The sequence below is a fragment of the Bos grunniens genome, chromosome 29 (assembly GCF_055505025.1).
Source record: "Bos grunniens cultivar Pamir isolate PY7600 chromosome 29, Bosgru_T2T1.0, whole genome shotgun sequence".
Taxonomy (NCBI): Eukaryota; Metazoa; Chordata; class Mammalia; order Artiodactyla; family Bovidae; genus Bos; species Bos grunniens.
Genome location: NC_141193.1, coordinates 51,360,801 through 51,374,854, shown reverse-complemented (window position 1 = coordinate 51,374,854; position 14,054 = coordinate 51,360,801). Strand labels below are relative to the sequence as shown.

Sequence of the window (14,054 nt, the reverse complement as noted above, 5' to 3'; positions counted from 1 at the left end):
AAAATGCATTCCTACTTATTCCACTTATAACAGAGAACATATATATGGAACATTAATCTGATAAAAAGTACAATAAATATCAGTCTATCGAGTACACATAATTTCAAAGAATTAGAGAATGACCCATGATCCTAGGAATGACCCACAAGATTACTATCTTCTGCCCCTAACAGCTCCTGCCCTAAATACATACTTCTGAGACTTTTATTTTGATTTCTAGGTAAGGATCCTGTTCAAGTGGAGGAAGTAGCTTGAGTTGAATGTTATTAAGGAGAACACACCTGCAATTTTCTTTAAACTTTTCCATTTAACAAAAATACAGAAAGGTGAGAAAATTATACACAAGAAAACAATGTACCAGCAAGTTTTTATTCTAAAGGTGTTTAGTGAGAAGGATTAACACATAACTGTTAGTTTCCCAACTATGTCCCAGAGAAGGGGAAGGTCCCACAGGGGTCACTGCAGGGTTGAGGAACTGAGAAGTCACAAGTGCAGGACCTCTGGCCACTCCTTTGGCTAAACGGCTTTATACTTGTCTCCGTTTTATATAATATGGTTCCACACAAAAGTGTTTTTTTCTTTTTTTTAAAGAAGGGTTGTTTTCTTTGAGAAAAAAAAAACTTTTTGTAAAGTATGAGAGTCATGATTTAGGCAAAGTTCATAATTCTACAAAAGAAGTAAGAAAACCAATGACTTTCATACTGAGTCCAGAGTCCTATGCCAGCTACTTCCTCAGACTAAGAAAAAACACATAGATTTTTAAAATTTTAATTGGAGGCTAATTACTTTACAATATTGTATTTTTTTTGCCATACATCAACATGAATCCTCCACGTGTGTGCATGTGCTCCCCATCCTGAAGCCCCCACCCACCTCCCTCCCCATACCATTCCCCTGGGTCATCCCAGTGCACCAGCCCCAAGCATCCTGTATCCTGCATAGAACCTAGACTGGCAATTCGTTTCTTACATGATATTATACATGCTTCAATGCCATTCTCCCAAGTCATCACCCCGCCGACCCCCACCCCCCCACAGAGTCCAAAAGACTGTTCTATATATCTGTGTCTCTTTTGCTGTCTCTCATACAAGGTTATCATTACCATCTTTCTAAATTCCATATATATGCATTAGTATACTGTATTGGTGTTTTTCTTTCTGGCTTACTTCACTTTGTATAATAGGCTCCAGTTTCATCCATCTCATTAGAACTAATTCAAATGTATTCTTTTTAATGGCTGAGTAATACTCCATTATGTATATGTACCACAGCTTTCTTATCCATTCATCTGCTGATGGGCATCTAGGTTGCTTCCATGTCCTGGCTATTATAAACAGTGCTGCGATGAACATTGGGGTACACGTGTCTCTTTCCCTTCTGGTTTCCTCAGTGTGTATGCCCAGCAGTGGGATTGCTGGGTCATAAGGCAGTTCTATTTCCAGTTTTTTAAGGAATCTCCACACTGTTCTCCATAGTGGCTGTACTAGTTTGCATTCCCACCAACAGTGTAAGAGGGTTCCCTTTTCTCCACACCCTCTCCAGCATTTATTGCTTGTAGACTTTTGGATCGCAGCCATTCTGACTGGAGTGAAATGGTACCTCATTGTGGTTTTGATTTGCATTTCTCTGATAATGAGTGATATTGAGCATCTTTTCATGTGTTTGTTAGCCATCTGCATATCTTCTTCGGAGAAATGTCTATTTAGTTCTTTGGCCCTTTTTTTGTGTGTGTGTGGTTAGAAATGTTTTATTTCTTTTTTTTTAATTTTATTTTATTTTTAAACTTAATAATATTGTATTAGTTTTGCCAAATATAAAAATGAATCCGCCACAGGTATACCTGTGTTCCCCATCCTGAACCCTCCTCCATCCTCCCTCCCCATACCCTCCCTCTGGGTCGTCCCATTGCACCAAACGTAAGCATCCAGTATCGTGCATCGAACCTGGACTGGAGACTCGTTCCATACATGATATTATATATGTTTCAATGCTATTCTCCCAAATCTCCCCACCCTCTCCCTCTCCCACAGAGTCCATTAGACTGATCTATAATCAGTGTCTCTTTTGCTATCTCGTACACAGGGTTATTGTTACCATCTTTCTAAATTCCATATATATTGGTGTTTTTCTTTCTGGCTTACTTCACTCTGTATAATAGGCTCCAGTTTCATCCACCGCATTAGAACTGATTCAAATGTATTCTTTTTAATGGCTGAGTAATACTCCATTGTGTGTATGTACCACAGCTTTCTTATCCATTCATCTGCTGATGGGCATCTAGGTTGCTTCCATGTCCTGGCTATTATAAACAGTGCTGCGATGAACATTGGGGTACACGTGTCTCTTTCCCTTCTGGTTTCCTCAGTGTGTATGCCCAGCAGTGGGATTGCTGGATCATAAGGCAGTTCTATTTCCAGTTTTTTAAGGAATCCCCACACTGTTCTCCATAGTGGCTGTACTAGTTTGCATTCCCACCAACAGTGTAAGAGGGTTCCCTTTTCTCCACACCCTCTCCAGCATTTATTGCTTGTGGACTTATGGATTTCAGCCATCTGACTGGCATGAAATGGTACCTCATAGTGGTTTTGATTTGCATTTCTCTGATAATGAGTGATGTTGAGCATCTTTTCATGTGTTTGTTAGCCATCTGTATGTCTTCTTTGGAGAAATGTCTATTTAGTTCTTTGGCCCATTTTTGGATTGGGTCATTTATTTTTCTGGAGTTGAGCTGTAGGAGTTGCTTGTATATTTTTGAGATGAGTTGTTTGTCCGTTGCTTCATTTGCTATTATTTTCTCCCATTCTGAAGGCTGCCTTTTCACCTTGCTAATAGTTTCCTTTGTTGTGCAGAAGCTTTTAAGTTTAATTAGGTCCCATTTGTTTATTTTTGCTTTTCTTTCCAATATTCTGGGAGGTGGGTCATAGGGGATCCGGCTGTGATGTATGTTGGAGAGTGTTTTGCCTATGTTCTCCTCTAGGAGTTTTATAGTTTCTGGTCTTATGTTGAGATCTTTAATCCATTTTGAGTTTATTTTTGTGTATGGTGTTATAAAGTGTTCTAGTTTCATTCTTTTACAAGTGGTTGACCAGTTTTCCCAGCACCACTTGTTAAAGAGATTGTCTTTAATCCATTGTATATTCTTGCCTCCTTTGTCAAAGATAAGGTGTCCATAGGTGCGTGGGTTTATCTCTGGGCTTTCTAGTTTGTTCCATTGATCAATATTTCTGTCTTTGTGCCAGTACCATACTGTCTTGATGACTGTGGCTTTGTAGTAGAGCTTGAAGTCAGGTAGGTTGATTCCTCCAGTTCCATTCTTCTTTCTCAAGATAGCTTTGCTATTCGAGGTTTTTTGTATTTCCATACAAATTGTGAAATTATTTGTTCTGGCTCTGTGAAGAATACCATTGGTAGCTTGATAGGGATTGCATTGAATCTATAAATTGCTTTGGGTAGTATACTCATTTTCACTATATTGATTCTTCCAATCCATGAACATGGTATATTTCTCCATCTATTAGTGTCCTCTTTGATTTCTTTCACCAGTGTTTTATAGTTTTCTATATATAGGTCTTTAGTTTCTTTAGGTAGATATATTCCTAAGTATTTTATTCTTTCCGTTGCAATGGTGAATGGAAGTGTTTCCTTAATTTCTCTTCCAGTTTCTCATTATTAGTGTATAGGAATGCAAGGGATTGGCTCATTTATTTTTCTTGAATTGAGCTGCAGGAGTTGCTTGTATATTTTTGAGATTAGTTGTTTGTCAGTTGCTTCATTTGTTATTATTTTCTCCCATTGTGAAGGCTGTCTTTTCACCTTGCTTATAGTTTCTTTTGTTGTGCAGAAGCTTTTAATTTTAATTTGATCCCATTTGTTTATTTTTGCTTTTATTTCCAATATTCTGGGAGGTAGGTCATAGAGGATCCTGCTGTGATATATGTCAGAGAGTGTTTTGCCTATGTTCTCCTCTAAGAGTTGTATAATTTCTGGTCTTACATTTAGATCTTTAATCCATTCTGAGTTTAATTTTGTGTATGGTGTTAGAAAGTGTTCTAGTTTTGTTCTTTTACAAGTGGTTGACCAGTTTTCTGAACACCACTTGTTAAAGAGATTGTATTTTCTCCTGGCACAGAGAAAATGAATATGTAAAACCTTCTTACATAGTTCAATAATGCTTGTGGCATGACATGACATAGTAGCTTTCTAACTAAATCATGTTTTAAAGGCAAGAACAAGAATAAATTATGTCAAACTCCTATATGTAGCAGTCAGTTGATATAGTTAATTTATAAAGCATATTTAAAAAAAAACACACACACGACAGGGAACTTGAAGGAGAAAAGTTTCAAGGTGAGGACTTATACTCCTATCCTCCTTATGAAAGGTGAGGAGATTTACCTAACCAGTGAGTTTGGGAGAAGGAATTTCTCCCAAAGTGCTTGCTTGGTTCCAAATCTCTACTTTGAAAAGATGTATGTGCCCACAGCACCATGAACTTGGGTGTGCAGTAGGCAGCCTGTGTCTGGGATGGGGGTCAAGCATTTGCTTCCTCCTCTTAAGTGTCTGACTTAGGATGAAGTGTTCGGAGGCCCACTGTGACCGCACAGCTAAAGCATGTACTCCAGTTTCACAGCTTTCAAGTACTAAGACCCAGTGTAGATGCAGTGCTGTGAAAGAAACCTTAATTGCTCTCCTACGATGGCAAGAAGCCAAATGAGAAAACAGGTTGAGACTGCATTTAACAAGGGCTACTTTTCCGTGCATCACAAACATCAGGAAAACACCATTAAAACTATAAACCTGTGTGCACTGACCGAAATGGGTATTTTAATCACACTGATTGAACAGTGAAAACTGGTTGCAATTTAAAGACTCCCCATCATTGCTATCTTAGATACCATTCATCCAGGTGATGTCAAGGTAGAGATAAAGTGAGCATCATTTATAATGTTTAAATGTTTGAATTAACTACAAATCTAGAAATATTCTACAAATGCTCTGCAAGATTTTTTTTATTTAAAAACAATGCTATAGATAAAATAGCAATTAAAGAAAATGACAAAAACGTCATTTTTGTAAGAAACGACAAAATTTATGTAAGAAAATAACAAAAAATGTTAAGCTAAAACTAGAAATTAATGTTTTGGTTTAGTACTGTAAGTCTATTTAATTCATTAAAAAAATGATTTATCTAGGATTCCTTTAAACAAAAAGCATCCATATGTGGTTAGTGTTTAGATGCCAGTGATTCACTTATGCTTAGACGTAGAAAAACTTCATTGGGTACAGCAGAGCTTGGAAATGATTATGAACCATTGCCAACTGAAATCAATTAGAAAGGAAGTGAAACATCTGAAAGAATACTTTTGGATACTAGGCAATAAGATTTCATTTCTAAAGTATGATTTAAACGCAGCTTTTCAAGAACTTTAATAATTTATTAAGTATCTCTTAAAATCAAGAACTCTGGGACAAAAAAAATCATAAAATTTCTGTCCCCTTTATTAGCACAGCTAATTATGACTTTTACTTAATGTGCATTAAGTCAAATAAACAACTCAGAAGTTCACCAAATTAAAAACAAGGATCATTCATATCAGAAATCTGAAACCCAGTGGAAAAAATATAATAGAGCTAACCTTGGTCAAGTAAGTCTTCATACTGTTATTCAAAGGGTGTGGAATTGAGGTAGAGAAACCTACATTTGTTCTTGGAGTAATATTTCCATTGAGCACTAAAGGATTATTGAAATTTCCAACACAAGGGGGTTCCAGGACTGGCCTCGTGCTAAGAGTGCTAAGTAAAGATTTGTTCTGCTCTTTCTCCACCTCAAGTTTGGTGCTGATCACTGTCAGCCTCTCGTGTGTCCTGGGGAAGATGGAAAACATCAACTTAATGATTTGCATTTTTAAAGTTGCCATATAGTAAATGGAATTCCCAATAAACTGTTTGAACATTAAAAACACAGAGCAGACCTCCTGTAAACAGTGATAGTTGTAACCTTGTTCTAAGGAAGTACACATGTGTCTAGGGCTTTTCAAATAACAAGTCACAGTTGGGAGAGGAGAGAAAGGACATCAGAGAGAAAGGGAGGTGGCCTCACAGTGACACCTGCTGCCCTCTGGGACACACCTGCCTCCAGGAAACAGTTCAGGGATGAAGAAACACCCCATCCCACAAAGCCACTTTCAAGCATTTGTTTTCACCACCCTTGTATACACGTTCACTCACGACCTTGGAGAAATTAAGCTTTTGGCTCTGAGGAATCCTCTAGAGTCACAATCTAGAGGGGAGGACAAGAAAGTCAATGGGTGATTGAAAAGAGCTAAAACAACCCCAAGAACAATTACAAGTATCCCCTGCTTTTCCAAAGTTTACTTTATGTTACTTCACTTCTAGGAAAGGTCTACGTCAGCATCTGTTTTTTTTTTTTTTTTAATTTTATTTTATTTTTAAACTTTACAATATTGCATTAGTTTTGCCAAATATCGAAATGAATCCGCCACAGGTATACCCACGTTCCCCATTGTGAACCCTCCTCCCACCTCCCTCCCCTACCCTCCCTCTGGGTCATCCCAGTGCACCAGTCCCAAGCATCCAGTACCGTGCATCGAACCTGGACTGGCGACTCGTTCCATACATGATATTATACATGTTTCAATGCTATTCTCCCAAATCTCCCCACCCTCTCCCTCTCCCACAGAGTCCATAAGACTGATCTATACATCGGTGTCTCTTTTGCTGTCTCGTACACAGGGTTATTGTTACCATCTTTCTAAATTCCATATATATGCGTTAGTATACTGTATTGGTGTTTTTCTTTCTGGCTTACTTCACTCTGTATAATAGGTTCCAGTTTCATCCATCTCATTAGAACTGATTCAAATGTATTCTTTTTAATGGCTGAGTAATACTCCATTGTGTATATGTACCACAGCTTTCTTATCCATTCATCTGCTGATGGGCATCTAGGTTGCTTCCATGTCCTGGCTATTATAAACAGTGCTGCGATGAACATTGGGGTACACGTGTCTCTTTCCCTTCTGGTTTCCTCAGTGTGTATGCCCAGCAGTGGGATTGCTGGATCATAAGGCAGTTCTATTTCCAGTTTTTTAAGGAATCTCCACACTGTTCTCCATAGTGGCTGTACTAGTTTGCATTCCCACCAACAGTGTAAGAGGGTTCCCTTTTCTCCACACCCTCTCCAGCATTTATTGCTTGTAGACTTTTGGATCACAGCCATCCTGACTGGCATGAAATGGTACCTCATAGTGGTTTTGATTTGCATTTCTCTGATAATGAGTGATGTTGAGCATCTTTTCATGTGTTTGTTAGCCATCTGTATGTCTTCTTTGGAGAAATGTCTATTTAGTTCTTTGGCCCATTTTTGGATTGGGTCATTTATTTTTCTGGAGTTGAGCTGTAGGAGTTGCTTGTATATTTGTGAGATGAGTTGTTTGTCCGTTGCTTCATTTGCTATTATTTTCTCCCATTCTGAAGGCTGCCTTAAAACTTCTGCACAACAAAGGCAGCATCTGTTTTTGATAACAACAAAAAAAAAGTTTTTTTGAAGAGACTTCTTGATTTCATATAAAAAGGTTCAGTGTTTGTTTTACAGTGAGAGGCATTTCACGCCCCATCCAGGGAGACTGGCCCAACTGAGCTCCTTCCCTGGAAGCCACACCCCACATCTTAGTGTCAAGTCACCACAACCCTGAACCCTATATGGGAGCACTTGTGCTTCACTTGTGCATATTCATTTTAGGCTTCAGGTAGCAGAACGTGCCCTCGGGTACCTGCTTCTTTGCTGTCTGCTCTTTTGGCTTATGAAGGGCTTCCTAGGAATACTCTGCTTTCAGACAGTGGGGAAACCTGGACTAGGCACTGGAGGTGCCATCTGCCCTTTACATCCTCCACAAACCGACCCCCACCTCAGTCAGGTCACCATACTATTTCTAGCCACTCTGTGAATTATCCTGTCTTTCACTCCTGTGTTATTGCCCCCAATTTCACAAGCATGCCTTTATGCAGTGTGCTGCTGCTGCTAAGTCACTTCATTTCCGACTCTGTATGGTAAACCTTAAAAGGACACACTATTAATAGTTTGTCTTAGGGCGCCCTCTAGCAGTGACCATCTAGTTAGCTTTCACTTCCTACTAATCTTATGAACTGCGCTCTATAAAAATTAGGCTTTAGAAACAAATTAACGAACTAAATTTACTTTCTGTGATTCTGTGTTTTGACTTACTTGACTAGTTTACCTTCCAATGACTTTCTAACTTCTAGTTCTACTAGGTAGAATTGCTTATATTTTTCCAACTCTGCTTTATGAGAACCTTCTTGCAAAGTTTTCACCTTGGAGAGTTCAGATTCCAAGTCTTTAATTCTGAGTTCCATCTGACTTCTTATGGAAGCATTATTCTTCTCTTGTAACTGCTCTAAATTCTCCTGAGAGCTGCTTGTATCTAAGGCAAATTTAAAAAAATAACATTTTAAAAATAATCATTAACCTGGAAAATGATATTTGCTTCCTTTAGTTTTGAGTCAGTGATTCAGAAAGCAATTTTAAAGGTTAAAAAAAAAAAGAGCAGACGTTTAAAACAATTATAGTCAATGTGAAGTGAATTGATGTGAATTATAAAATTAAAGTGGAATTATTGTTATAGTGGTGCTTAAATAATCTGATAATTCAAAGAACAAGATGATCAACTTAAAATGTCAAAAATTGAAAAAGACAACTTAAAAATAATTCAAGAGGATGGTACCAATTCTAAGCCACAATATTTTCTTTTCCTCCTAGTAGTCTTGTTTTATACCAATTGGTCTTATAAATGCAAGGATTCTCTAGTGAGAATCATTCTGATAGGTCAATTTGGTGATAACTGTGATGGAAACAGAAATATTTAAAGGGAGAAACAAGTGTCCCCTTCCTTCCAGAAAACTACCAAACCAACTGCTCTAAGGGAAGTAGAGAAAACACATAAGCTGTATAGATCCAAAACGTAATTTACAATGAGGTGAATTCAAGCACATGACAGATGAACAAACTAACCTGCAAAAATAGGTTGACTTCCTTTCATTTCTCTATGAGATCCTGTCTCGCCCTTTCTTCAACCTCCCGTTTATACTGCTCTACTTGACTGTGTTCTATCATATTCATTTCTATATGACTTCTGAGGTTCACTACTTCTTGTTCCAACTTCTTTTTATTCTTCTCTAGTTTTTCACATTTCTTTTGCATTCCTCTCATGGATAATAACTCCTCTCGAAGAACTTGATTTTTTGCATCCAGGTGCAGATATTTTGAAGATGCAGTTTCCAGCTCTGCTATAAGATCATCAATCTGCAAAAATAAAACAATACTGTTTGATAATGAGGCAAGTGGACTGAGCACAGCCTAACTCAAACCCAGGATCAAATAGATACAATGGCATCTGTATTGTAGAATGTAGGACCGGGGATTACTCAGAGAATCAAGAAAGAAGTTCAAACCACCAAGAGTCACAAAATATATTCTTCACTGTCATCATCTTTGTCACACAACATTTGCTCATGATTTTACACTGTTTTCTATTTTTTCTCCATAAAATGACAACAAGTCACCTCTTAGTAGAATGTCCCTTACTCCTTCCCCCCATCTTAATGACCCATGTTTTAAAGAAATTTGAGAGATACTGTATTGGTCAACAAAAGAGTCCGAAATGCAGTACTTGGATGCAATCTCAAAAATGATGGAATGATCTCTGTTCGTTTCCAAGGCAAACCATTCAACATCACAGTAATCCAAGTCTATGCCCCAACCAGTAATGCTGAAGAAGCTGAAGTTGAACGGTTCCATGAAGACCTACAAGACCTTTTAAAACTAACACCCAAAAAAGATGTCATTTTCATTATAGGGGACTGGAATGCAAAAGTAGGAAGTCAAGAAACACCTGGAGTAACAGGCAAATTTGGCCTTGGAATACGGAATGAAGCAGGGCAAAGGCTAATAGAGTTTTGCCAAGAAAATGCACTGGTCATAACAAACACCCTCTTCCAACAACACAAGAGAAGACTCTACACATGGACATCACCAGATGGTCAACACCGAAATCAGATTGATTATATTCTTTGCAGCCAAAGATGGAGAAGCTCTATACGGTCAGCAAAAACAAGACCAGGAGCTGACTGTGGCTCAGACCATGAACTCCTTGTTGCCAAATTCAGACTGAAATTGAAGAAAGTAGGGAAAACCACTAGACCATTCAGGTATTACCTAAAGCAAATACCTTGTGATTATACAGTGGAAGTGAGAAATAGATTTAAGGGCCTAGATCTGATAGATAGAGTGCCTGATGAGCTATGGAATGAGGTTTGTGACACTGTACAGGAGACAGGGATCAACACCATCCCCATGGAAAAGAAATGCAAAAAAGCAAAATGACTGTCTGGGGAGGCCTTACAAATAGCTGTGAAAAGAAGAGAAGTGAAAAGCAAAGGAGAAAAGGAAAGATATAAGCATCTGAATGTAGAGTTCCAAAGAATAGCAAGAAGAGATAAGAAAGCCTTCTTCAGCGATCAATGCAAAGAAATAGAGGAAACAACAGAATGGGAAAGACTAGAGATCTCTTCAAGAAAATCAGAGATACCAAAGGAATGTTTCATGCAACGATGGGCTCGATAAAGGACAGAAATGGTATGGACCTAACAGAAGCAGAAGATATTAAGAAGAGATGGCAAGAATACACAGAAGAACTGTACAAAAAAGATCTTCACGACCCAGATAATCACGATGGTGTGATCACTCACTTAGAGCCAGACATCCTGGAATGTGAAGTCAAGTGGGCCTTAGAAAGTATCACAACGAACAAAGCTAGTGGAGGTGATGGAATTCTGGTTGAGCTATTCCAAATCCTGAAAGATGATGCTGTGAAAGTGCTGCACTCAATATGCCAGCAAATTTGGAAAACTCAGCAGTGGCCACAGGACTGGAAAAGGGCAGTTTTCATTCCAATCCCAAAGAAAGGCAATGCCAAAGAATGCTCAAACTACTGCACAATTGCACTCATCTCACACGCTAGTAAAGTAATGCTTAAAATTCTCCAAGCCAGGCTTCAGCAATATGTGAACCATGAACTTCCTGATGTTCAAGCTGGTTTTAGTAAAGGCAGAGGAACCAGAGATCAAATTGCCAACATCCGCTGGATCATGAAAAAAAGCAAGAGAGTTCCAGAAAAACATCTATTTCTGCTTTATTGACTATGCCAAAGCCTTTGACTGTGTGGATCACAATAAACTGTGGAAAATTCTTCAAGAGATGGGAATACCAGACCACCTGATCTGCCTCTTGAAAAATTTGTATGCAGGTCAGGAAGCAACAGTTAGAACTGGACGTGGAACAACATAAGGGTTCCAAATAGGAAAAGGAGTTCATCAAGGCTGTATATTGTCACCCTGTTTATTTAACTTATATTCAGAGTACATATGAGAAACGCTGGACTGGAAGAAATACAAGCTGGAATCAAGATTGTCGGGAGAAATATCAATAACCTGAGATATGCAGATGACACCACCCTTATGGCAGAAAGTGAAGAGGAACTAAAAAGCCTCTTGATGAAAGTGAAAAGGAAGAGTGAAAAAGTTGGCTTAAAGCTCAATATTCAGAAAAGGAAGATCATGGCATCCGGTCCCATCACTTCATGGGAAATAGATAGGGAAGCAGTGGAAACAGTGTGAGACTTTATTTTTCTGGGCTCCAAAATCACTGCAGATGGTGACTGCAGCCATGAAATTAAAAGATGCTTACTCCTTGGAAGGAACATTATGACCAACCTAGATAGCATATTGAAAAGCAGAGACATTACTTTGTCAAAAAAGTTCGCTTGTCAAGGCTATGGTTTTTCCTGTGGTCATGTATGGATGTGAGAGTTGGACTGTGAAGAAGGCTGAGCACTGAAGAATTGATGCTTTTGAACTGTGGTGTTGGAGAAGACTCTTGAGAGCCCCTTGGACTGCAAGGAGATCCAACCAGTCAATTCTGAAGGAGATCAGCCCTGGGATTTCTTTGGAAGGAATGATACTAAAGCTGAAACTCCAGTACTTTGGCCACTTCATGCGAAGAGTTGACTCACTGGAAAAGACTCTGATGCTGGATTGAGGGCAGGAGGAGAAGGGGACGACAGAGGATGATATGGCTGGATGGCATCACTGACTCGATGGATGTGAGTGTGAGTGAACTCCAGGAGTTGGTGATGGACAGGGAGGCCTGGCATGCTGCGATTCATGGGGTCGCAAAGAGTCGGACATGACTGAGTGACTGATCTGATCTGATTTGATATATATTGAGTTATCTAGGGCTGAGTTAATAAATGCTTCCCAAAAGAAGATTGTGAAAATAAGACTCTCATTAATAAATCTTATAAATATGGATTCTAATCCCATAAGTCTTTTTCTGAACTATGAATAATTTTTGCTAATTTGAACTGCATTCCAAAGGAAAATAATTCAAAAGGTTAAAGAAATCCCATCTCCTAACAGCTTAGTGAGATGATCCATACATTTTTCTGAACAACAACAGCAAACAATGCCTCATTTTTGTAACCATTTGTTACTTTTCACAGAATAGAACATACCAAGCAAAACAACAAACAAAATCTGTGGGTTCAATGACACTGAGTTGCAAAGAACTGTGCTTTAGACAGAATGATTAATCGGTAAGTCGAGGTGAGTGGAGGTGGTGGTACTGAAACTGTCTACAAATTCTTTGACACTTTTCTCTGAAATTCCCTCCCCTTAAATATGTGCTGGCCTCAGTAACTGATTTCTACTGGATAGAGTCTGGGGAAATTGACTTTTGCTCTGTGGGAAAGCCCACCCTTAGCATCAGTCACTATTCTGTGAAGAAGCCCAGACCACATACTGAGCACCTTGTCAGTGCCCCCACTGACTGCCCCCAACTAATGTCCCATCCAAAAGCCGGCTCCAACTGCCAGACATGTGCATGAACTAATCTTCAGATGACTCTGGTCCCCACCTTCACAACATCCCAGCTGGTGCCGACTGGAAAAGAAATGTGCTGGCTTCACTAACTGAGCCTTGCCCCAACACAAATTTGTGAACAAAGTAAATGCTGTTTTGAGCCACTAGGTTTTGACATGCTTTATTATACAATTTGCTGGCAATAAATACCTGGCACAGATACTGATATTAAAAATGCCATTAAAAATAACTAAAAGATGTGAGAATGCCTTTCAACATGGAAGTAGGTGAGATCTGAATGGATTCAGAGAAAGAAATGAAAACCCAAAGCGCTTCATGACATTGTAAACTGAATCCTGATGGCCCTTAAAGAGGCTGCTGATGACAGCTTCTAGGCAAGAGAAGAAAATGACACTGAAACACAGGGGAAAAGAGACTCTTGCTATGAACCAGCTGAAAGTACCAAGGAGAGAGATAAGCTATCAAAAAAAAAAGTAGGGGGACTATTAAATATAAAGGAGCCAGGCTCAATTATATTTGGGTTCAATATCTGTTATCTCCTTTATAGCATCTCCATATGTCCAGTGGTCAAATGATGCTAAAAGAGAGAAAAAGCTTCTGGGCTAAGATCAAATCTAGGGTGCTACCAGGAAAACATGGTCTAAAGGTGAAGCCTGTAGACAGTAAAACCCTTCATTAAGATCCTGGAAAGACTTAAGGTGGTGCCACAAATTCCTTTAAAGATCTTAAGGGCATAAGAATTTTAAAGGCGTCATCCTACAAACCTTCACAAGAAACCCAAGTTGCAGAGCTTCTCTCAAAAAAAGATTTGTGAGGGTAGCTTCTCCAATGACGTGAACCCCAATCCAATTCACAGGACACTAAAAGCTTTAAAGAGAAACTTGGCAGCAAAAAAAAAAAAAAAAAAGTGCTTGGCCTAACAGAGACCAAGACATACAAATGAGAATAGGCCTTTGGGATTTTCTTAGAAGTTCAATAAAGAGGAAGCTGGCTTAAGAAACATGACTCAGCTACAGACAGAGGTCATTTCTTATGAAAAGGACAGCACACAGAGCTCAGAGGGTAGAGCAAAGGAGAAG

At 38.9% G+C, this 14,054-nt stretch overlaps 1 pseudogene across 1 annotated transcript in view; it reads right to left on the bottom strand.

The window, feature by feature from the left end:
- The window catches only part of LOC147342664 (ankyrin repeat domain-containing protein 26-like), a 71,669-nt pseudogene that overhangs the window by 1,514 nt on the left and 56,101 nt on the right, over positions 1-14,054 (bottom strand). The window contains exons 15-17 of the transcript XR_015157743.1: positions 9,042-9,340; positions 8,246-8,455; positions 5,637-5,865 (exon numbers count right to left, since the gene is read on the bottom strand). The product of XR_015157743.1 is annotated as an ankyrin repeat domain-containing protein 26-like (transcript). The remainder of the gene's footprint in view (positions 1-5,636; positions 5,866-8,245; positions 8,456-9,041; positions 9,341-14,054) is intronic.